We start from the raw sequence: 9,953 nt of genomic DNA, 5'->3' as shown, positions 1-9,953 counted from the left end.
CACTCATTTATTCCTTTCTCTCTTGACTGACCTTGGGCCTTGATTTATCTCAAAACCAAGAGAATTTTCCTCTTGGTAAAGGAGGACTAATCCTTTCAGCCAGTCCTTGATAGTTTCTGCCATCAAAAACAAACCATATGCTGAATATACAGAAATGCTCTGATTTTAAGAAAGATGACGTGGGGAGCAGTAAAAGCAGGAGAAGGAAAAGTGTGAGCAGAAAAAGAAGCATGGAAAACCAGGGGGAAATTGATGTGGAACAAATCATGCACATTTCAAGATTTTTGAAAAAGCAAAGCTATCCATCCCCATTTGGGGATGGACAGCTGTCACCCTCGCCACCTTGGAGGAAGGTTTTGCTGATTAACTGGTTATTGTCAAGCAGGCTGGGGTGGTGGCCTCGGCAGGCTGGCTGACCTTCCCCTGACTCCAAGAGGAAAGAAATAGTGAGGCTCTGTGTCCTGCAAGTTGGGCCTTCCTGTGACCCGAGTGCACCGTCTCAGCCCCTCTCCGAAAACCCTCCAGCAAAGCTTGCTGGAGCTCTTGGTTTATTTTTTCAGGTGAGTAAACGCCGTATCAAATACTGGTTTCTCAGTTGCTTTTAATTAGGCTTCTGGGTTCCACTCTTTCATCTCGCCTGAAATCTCCATCACTTTTCTCCAGCTATTTCAGGTTCTAAAGCCATGGGTTTGCTTTCATTCAGCTAATTGAAGGCACACAGAAAAGAAGGGGGATAATCCTAATCATTGGACGTTTTTTAGGGTTGTGATAAACCACACATTTTTTAGCAACAGAAAACCGCTTTCAAAATGTGAACTCCGAAGCCTCCCCCCAGAGGCTGGAGTTCCTACAACAGAGCCTTCAAGGTTAATGTCATATGGGCTTCTACAAGACTCCTGGATACAGAGAGAGACTGGGAGAGCAGATGAGATGCCGTGATGTGACCCAATGGGCCCCATAACTTTCCCTTTCTGGTGTCAAGCTACCAGGAACGTTGCTATTAAACCATGTATCTGCAAAGCTCTGGGGTGGTGGCCCAGTCACACACCAGCCTCGGAGAACAGAGCTGCTGCTGATGTCCCATCAAGTGTCAGCCAGGTACTGGCTTAATCCCAGAAAAGGCAGTATATCTTTTTCAGTAAAATTTCATTAAATCCTAATACAAGATCTTTTTTTGCCCTTTGGAGCAAAAAACTCTTGAAAACTATATTCATGAGGTATGTATAATTTGTTGATTTTACCAAGGCTTTTTAGTAAACGCACTTCAGATCTTGCCAGAGTATTCAAAATAGGTTTCTGTAGAGCAAATATTTAAATTTATCCCTGTTATTCTATTTGCATAATTGATGGATAGGATCATAGGCATTTAACAAAACTTCTACAAAATAGAGCAGGGTGGGGGGTAAATCCTACTTATTTGCTACCAAATGAATCAAAATTACATTTGTACTTATATTTCAATATATGGTTCTTCAAGTCATTTCAGGAGATGAAACAGTATACATTACTAATGACTTCCAATTTTAAAAACAAAGTATTTAAATGAATCCAAGACAGTTAGTTGACAATAAATCTAAATGCCATGTTATAGTGGTCTCTGTAAGACGATGGGAAAAGTATTTGTAATTGATACACAGTCGAAGAATGCCTGATACCTAAATAGCTCGCACAGTCAACAAGAAGAAGACCAACTACCTAGAAGCAAACTGGGAGAATGACACTTTACAGACAAGATCACAGAAGTTTAGACAGCTGAGAAGATACTCAGCCTCACTCATGGTAATTCAAACGCAAATTAAACTATACTGAGATTGCATTTTCCAACTCCCAGGTTGTTAAAAAAACAAACAAAAAAAACCTAACAGGTTAATATGCTGGTGGCAGTGGAGTAGAGGAAAGACATTTATGAAAACCTGATGGAAATATATACATTGGTTTTGACTTCTATGGGAATTTGTCAATACCTGCTAAAATTATAAATGCAAATGTGCTTTGACCCAAACTTCTTTTTGCAAAAAATCATTCTACAAATGCATTCACCTAGAGGAAAAGTTCCTCTTCTCCCCACTTTCCATACTGTCCTCTTTGGAAGGAAGTCATTATCTGCAGCCCACACTTACGGGGTGGGGAGTCAATGCTCCCCCTCCTTGAGGGCAGAGTAGCTACAGAAATTATTTTGAAATTTTCTGTCCAGAACATTTGTCTCTTTTCTTCAATTCATTTATTTTTTCAATCATTTGTTTATATCAGTATGAGTTCATGGATATTTATTTTATACTTTGGGTTAAAATCCAATGCTACTTTATTTACTTAGCTGAGTTTTTGATTAAATGGAATGATTGTTTTGGCATCCTGTACTAATCGGCTTAGAACCCAGAGCTCATCACGCAGCTATGTGGCCTGCTAGTCTCTTTTTATGCGCTCAGGGAGCACCCATGTCTCTAGCCGTTTATTGATTTGACAAGTGTGTATCACGTGCCCTTCCCTGTGCTAGGTGTACTAGAGTGAATGGAAGAGACTACCTGGCCGCCCATGGGAATTATCAACCTAATGTTGGGATGATTTATTGTATACATAGCATGGCACCAGAAAATCTGGAGCAATAGCAGAGGCAAATATCATTCCTGTCTTTGGAATGATAATAGTCATCTGGGCCAGCTTGAGGGACACCCAGACTCACACAGAACTAGAGAGAAAACAGGTACAGAATAAATACAGGCCAAAACACCAAAACCTGTCTGGTGTGCTGAAGGATGAGGTGAATCAAAGACAGGTTTCTTGAGATGGCATGGGACAGATGTTCTTATAAAAGTTTTGTTAAAATAAAAGGAAAATAAAAAGTGTTGTTGAACAAATTATGCACACTTCAAGATTTTTGTTGTTGTTGTTGAGCCAGAGTCTTGCTCTGTCACCAGGCTACAGTGCAATGGGGTGATCTCAGCTCACTGTAACCTCCACCTCCTGGGTTCAAGCTATTCTCTTGCCTCAGCCTCCCGAGTAGCTGGGACTACAGGCGTTTGCCACCACACCAGGCTAATTTTTGTATTTTTAGTAGAGACGGGGTTTCATCATGTTTGCCAGGATGGTCTTGAACTCTTGACCTCGTGATCTACCACCTTGGCCTTCTGAAGTGCTGGAATTATAGATGTGAGCCACTGCACCCGGCCACTCAAACATTTTTAAAAAGCAATCATTAAAAGAGATATCATAAAAGAGACAATCATTGGATTGGGGTCAAATGTAGATTTTTCTATGCACCATTTAAAAAAAATAAAACAGACAGACGATCTGTAAAATAGAGGAGGAAGAGGAAGCCGTAGGAGACTGAGACTGTATCTGAGAGATCACCCATAGAGTAGACACTTCCAGCCACAGAGGGGCAGAGGGGTTAGTTTTGGACAGAGGATGAATGTGGAGAAAAGTAAAACACTCAATATTCAATGTAAAAAGGAACATGTATTGTTAGGTTCTCTGAGAGGCAAAATAGACCATGAATTCTTAACAGCTTCTGGTGTGTTGGAAATACCTATGAAAAGTTTCATTAAGTTTTGGGGAAAAGCAGGTAGGATAGTTCCATAAATCCAATGTCAAGCTGCTGTGGTGTTTCTTGAATGGTGAAAGATACATTTTTTTCCCTTTAGTTTGCCAAATTTTACTGCCCACACTCCTAGCATTGCTCCCGTGAGATCTGCTATGTTGACCTCTTTTTATTTTATTTTATTATATAGATACATTATTGTACTTTAGGTTCTGGGGTACATGTGAAAAACATGCAGGATTGTTGCATAGGTACATACATGGCAATGTGGTTTGCTGCCTCCATCCCCCTGTCACCTATATCTGGAATTTCTCCTCATGTTATCCCTCCCCAACCTCCCTACCCCCCACTGTCCCTCCCCTATTCCCCCACAACAGACCCCAGTGTGTGATGCTCCTCTCCCTGTGTCCATGTGTTCTCACTGTTCAACACCCGCCTGAGTGACAACATGCAGTGTTTGATTTTCTATTCTGTCAGTTTGCTGAGAATGATGGTTTCCAGATTCATCCATGTCCCTACAAAGGACATGAACTCATCTTTTTTTTATGGCTGCATAGTATTCCATGGTGTATATGTGCCACATTTTCCCTGTCCAGTCTATCATCGATGGACATTTGGGTTTGTTCCAGGTCTTTGCTATTGTAAGCAGTGCCGCAATGAACATACATGTGCATGTGTCTTTATAATAGAACGATTTATAATCCTTTAGATATATACTCAGCAATGGGATTGCTGGGTCAAATGAAATTTCTATTTCTAGGTCCTTGAAGAATCGCCACACTGTCTTCCACAATGGTTGAACTAATTTACCCTCCTACCAACAGTGTAAAAGTGTTCCTGTTTCTCCACATCCTCTCCAGCATCTGTTGTCTTCAGTTTTTTTGATGATCACCATTCTAACGGGTGTGAGATGGTATCTCAATGTGGTTTTGATTTGCATTTCTCTAATGTGCAGTGATGATGAGCATTTTTTCATACGTTTGTTGGCCTCATAAATGTCTTCCTTTTAAAAGTATCTGTTCATGTCCTTCACCTACTTTTGAATGGGTTTGTTTGTTTTTTTCTTGTAAATCTGTTTTAGTTCTTTGTAGATTCTGGATATCAGCCCTTTGTCAGATGGGTAGATTGCAAAAATGTTTTCCCATACTGTTGGTTGCCAGTTCACTCTAATGATGGTTTCTTTTGCTGTGCAGAAGCCCTGGAGTTTAATTAGATCCCGTTTGTCTATTTTGGCTTTTGTTGCCAATGCTTTTGGTGTTTTAGTCATGAAGTCCTTGCCTATGCCTATATCCTGAATGGTTTTGCCTAGGTTTTCTTCTAGAGTTTTTATGGTGTTAGCCCTTATGTTTAAGTCTGTAATCCATCTGGAGTTAATTTTAGTGTAAGGTGTCAGAAAGGGGTCCAGTTTCTGCTTTCTGCACATGGCTAGCCAGTTTTCCCAACATCATTTATTAAACAGGGAATTGTTTCCCCATTGCTTGTTTTTGTCAGGTTTGTCAAAGATCAGATGGTTGTAGATGTGTGGTGTTGCCTCTGAGACCTCTGTTCTGTTCCATTGGTCTACATCTCTATTTTGGTACCACTACCATGCTGTTTTGATTACTGTAGCCTTGTAGTATAGTTTGAAGTCAGGTAGGGTGATGCCTCCAGCTTTGTTCTTTTTGCTTAGAATTGTCTTGGCTATGCGGGCTCTCTTTTGGTTCCATATGAAGTTTAAGGTGCTTTTCTCCAGTTCTGTGAAGAGGGTCATAGGTAGCTTGATGGGGATAGCATTGAATCTATAAATTACTTTGGGCAGTACGGCCGTTTTCACGATATTGATTCTTCCTAACCATGAGCATGGGACGTTTTTCCATCTGTTTGTGTCTTCTCTTATTTCCTTGAGCAGCGTGGTTTGTATTTCTTCTTGAAGAGGTCCTTAACATTCTTTGTTAGTTGTATTCCCAGGTATTTTCTTTTCTTTTCTTTGTAGCAATTGTGAATGGCAGTTCATTCTTGATTTGGCTCTCTTTAAGTCTGTTATTGGTGTATAGGAATGCTTGTGATTTCTGCACATTGATTTTGTATCCTGAGACTTTGCTGAAGTTGCTTATCAGTTTCAGGAGATTTTGGGCTGAGACGATGGGGTCTTCCAAATATACAATCACGTTGTCTGCAACTAAAGACAATTTGACTTCCTCCTTTCCTAATTGAATACCCTTTGTTTCTTTTTCTTGCCTGATTGCTCTGGCTAGAACTCCCAATACTATATTGAACAGGAGTGATGACAGAGGGCATCCTTGTCTACTGTCAGATTTCAAAGGGAATGTTTCCAGTTTTTGCCCATTCAGGATGATATTGGCTGTGGGTTGGTCATAAATGGTTTTTACTATTTGAGATATGTTCTGTGGATACCTAGTTTATTGAGAGTTTTTAGCATAAAGGGCTGTTGAATTTTGTCAAAGGCCTTCTCTGCATCTATTGAAATAATCGTGTGGTTTTTGTCTTTGGTTCTGTTTATGTGGCGGATTATGTTTATAGACTTGCATATGTTCAACCAGCCTTGCATCCCTGGGATGAAGCCTACTTGATCATGATGGAGAAGCTTTTGATGTACTGTTGCCTTTGGTTTGCCTGTATTTTATTGAATATTTTTGTATCTATGTTCATCGTGAATATTGGCCTGAAGTTTTCTTTTTTTGTTGAGTCTGCCGGGTTTTAGTGTCAGGATGATGTTGGTTTCATAAAATGATTTGGAAAGGATTCCCACTTTTTGGATTGTTTGAAATCGTTTCAGAAGGAGTGGTACCAGCTCGTCTTTGTATGTCTGGTAGAATTCGGCTGTGAACTCATCTGGACCAGGGCTTTTTTTGGTTGGTAGGCTATTAATTGCGGCCTTAACTTCTGCCCTTGTTATTGGACTACTCAGGGTTTTGATTTCTTCCTGGTTTAGGTTTGGGTGGGTACACGTGTCCAGGAATTTAACCATTTCTTCCAGGATTACTGGTTTGTGTGCATAGAGTTGTTGGTAGTAATCTCTGATGGTAGTTTGTGTTTCTGTGGAATTGGTGGTGATATCCCCTTTATCGTTTTTTATTACATCTATTTGATTCTTCTCTCTTTTCTTTTTTATTAATCTGACTAGAAGTCTGTCTATTTTGTTGATCTTTTCAAAAAACCAGCTCCTGGATTTATCAGTTTTTTTGAAGGGTATTTTGTGTCTCTACCTCCTTCAGTTCTGCTCTGATCTTAGTTATTTCTTGTCTTTTGCTAGCTTTTGAGTTTTTCTGATCTTGCTTCTCTGGCTCTTTCAATTTTGATGATAAGGTATTGATTTCAGACCTTTCCTTGCTTCTAATGTGGGCATTTATTGCTATAAATTTTCCTCTAGACACTGCTTTAAATGTGTCCCAGAGATTCTGGTATGTTGCATCTTTGTTCTTGTTGGCCTCAAAGAACATCTTTATTTCTGCCTTCATTTCTTCGTTTATCCAGTCAACATTCAAGAGCCAGTCGTTCAGTTTCTATGAAGTTGTGCAGTTCTGAGTTAGTTTCTTAATCCTGAGTTCTAATTTGATTGTACTGTGGTCTGAGAGACTGTTTGCTATGATTTTTGTTCTTTGCATTTGCTGGAGTGATTTACTTCCAATTATGTGGTCAATTTTAGAGTAGGTGTGATGTGGTGCTGAGAAGAATGTATATTCTGTGGATTTGGGGTGGAGAGTTCTGTAGATGTCTATTAGGTTTGCTTGGTCCAGATCTGAGTTCAGGTCCTGGATATACTTGTTAATTTTCTGTCTCATTGATCTATCTAATATTGACAGTGAAGCGTTAAAGTCTCCCATTATTATTGTGTGGGAGTCTAAGTCTCTTTGTAGGTTGTTAAGAACTTGCTTTATGTATCTGGGTGCTCCTTTATTATGTGCGTATATATTTAGGATTGTTGGCTCTTCTTGTTGCGTTGATCCTTTTACCATTATGTAATGCCCTTCTTTGTCTCTTTTGATCTTTGTTGGTTTAAAGCCTATTTTATCAGAATGAGAATTGCAACTCCTGCTTTTTTTTTTTTTCTGCTCTCCATTTGCTTGGTAAATCTTCCTCCATCCCTTTATCTGGAGCCTATGTGCGTTCTTGCATGTGAAATGGGTTTCTTGGATACAGCACACTGTTGGTTTTGACTTTTTATCCAATTTGCCAATCTGTGTTTTTTAACTGGGGCATTTAGCCCATTTACATTTAAGGTTAATATTGTTATGTGTGAATTTGATCCTGCCATTTTGATGCTAGCTGGTTGTTTGCCCATTAGTTGATGCAGTTTCTTCATTGTGTCAATGTTCTTTACCATTTAGTACATTTTTGGAGTGGCTGGTACTGGTTGTTCCTTTGTATGTTTAGTGCTTCTTTCAGGAGGTCTTGTAAGGCAGGCCTGGTGGTGACAAAATCTCTCAGCAATTGCTTGTTCATAAAGGATTTTATTTCTCCTTCACTTATGAAGCTTAGTTTGGCTGGATATGAAATTCTAGGTTGAAAGTTCTTTTCTTTAAGGATGCTGAATATTGGCCCCCACTCTCTTCTGGCTTGTAAGGTTTCTGCTGAGAGATCTGCTGTGAGCCTGATGGGCTTCCCTTTGTGTGTAACCCGACCTTTCTCTCTGGCTGCCCTTAGCATTTTTTCCTTCATTTCAACCCTGGTGAATCCATAGTTATTTGCCATCTGTATACCTTCTTTGGTGACGGATCTGGTAGGTCCTTTGGCTTATTTTCTAATTGAGTTGTCTTCTTGTTGTTGAGTTTTAAGAGTCTTTGTCTATTTTGGATACCAGTCCTTTCTCAGATGTGTCTTTTGCAAGTATTTTCTCCTAGTTGGCGGCATGTCTTCTCATTCTCTTGATAACTTTTTCACTTACAGCTTTGCAAATGTTAGCAAACGACCATAATAGGGCTCTGGAGCAACACAAGCAATGTCCTCTTGCGAGGCTTCATGTGGCAGTGATTGCTCTGAATGCCAGCATTGTTGCTGCAGCCTGGCCAGCAGGCGATTAATCACTGTTGATGTTTTCATACCTTAACTTCCTTCTGAGGAGTGTCTCAGACCTGCTAGTAAATGGCGTCATGAAATCTCTGCCCACAGTCCAGCTGGCTTTGTGTGCACCAACTAAGTGCTGTGGAGGACTGGGAAACTGGATTTCTTCCCAGTTGTTACAATATGTCCAAGGTATTGGTATGAAATAGGCATCAACTCAAGAAACCAAATCTCCCTAAACTACGTTAATTAGTTTGAGCTCAACTCTCTCCCCTTCTTTGAGTGTTATAGGTACATTTTTAGTTTCTGTTCTAGATTTTGTAAATTGCATTCTCCTGATCACAGGGGACAAGTTCCTATGCTACCTACTAATATGTGATGACAATAATGATTGAGAAGATTTATAGTGACAATTTACATTTCTATTGCACGTGAGACATACAAAGTGACTTCACATGTTTTCTCATCTTGTGATCGTGGGACCTTCTTTACAAGCTTTATCTTTGTAATGACAGTAATTAACATTTATGGAGCCCTCTTTGTGTTCCAAATTCTGTTCTATGACTTTTCTTTGTACTGTTCATTTAACCCTTATAATAACCTCTGGCAGGTAATTTTACTATTCCCATTTTACATATGAGAAGACCAAAGCATGACACCTTGCCCAGAGGTTGTTTGTTTGTTTTGAGACAGGGTCTTGCTCTGTTGCCCAGGCTGGCATACAGTGTTGTGATCACAGCTCACTGCAGCCTCAAAGTCTTGGACTCAAGCAATCCTTCAACCTTAGCCTCCTGAGTAGCTAGGAATATAGGCATGTACCATCACACCCAGCTAATTTTAATTTTTTTGTAGAGACAAGGTCTCTCTATGTTGCCCAGACTGACCTTGAACTCCTGGCCTCAAGCAGTCCTCCTACTTCATCCTCCCAAAGTGCTGGGATTACAGGTGTGAACCACTGTGCCTAGCCCTGACCAGAGCTAAACATACCCTATGCTGTCTGGTTTCAGAGCCTGCACCCATATCTGCTCTGCTACCCTGCTTGGGTTCAAATCTCGACGTGCCACTTACGGTCTGCATGAGTTTGGACAACTTATCTAACGTTTTCTTAAAAAATCTCAGTCCCCTCATTTAAAAATGAAGGTAGGCCGGGCGCGGTGGCTCAAGCCTGTAATCCCAGCACTTTGGGAGGCCGAGGCGGGTGGATCACGAGGTCAAGAGATCGAGACCATCCTGATCAACACGGTGAAACCCCGTCTCTACTAAAACTACAAAACAATTAGCTGGGCATGGTGGTGCATGCCTGTAATCCCAGCTACTCAGGAGGCTGAGGCAGGAGAATTGCCTGAACCCAGGAGGCGGAGGTTGCGGTGAGCCGAGATCGCGCCATTGCACTCCTGCCTGGGTAACAAGAGCG

The sequence above is a fragment of the Sapajus apella genome, unplaced genomic scaffold, assembly GCF_009761245.1.
Source record: "Sapajus apella isolate SASKATOON/1434 unplaced genomic scaffold, GSC_monkey_1.0 scaffold70, whole genome shotgun sequence".
Lineage (NCBI taxonomy): Eukaryota > Metazoa > Chordata > Mammalia > Primates > Cebidae > Sapajus > Sapajus apella.
This window is presented reverse-complemented; position numbering follows the sequence as displayed.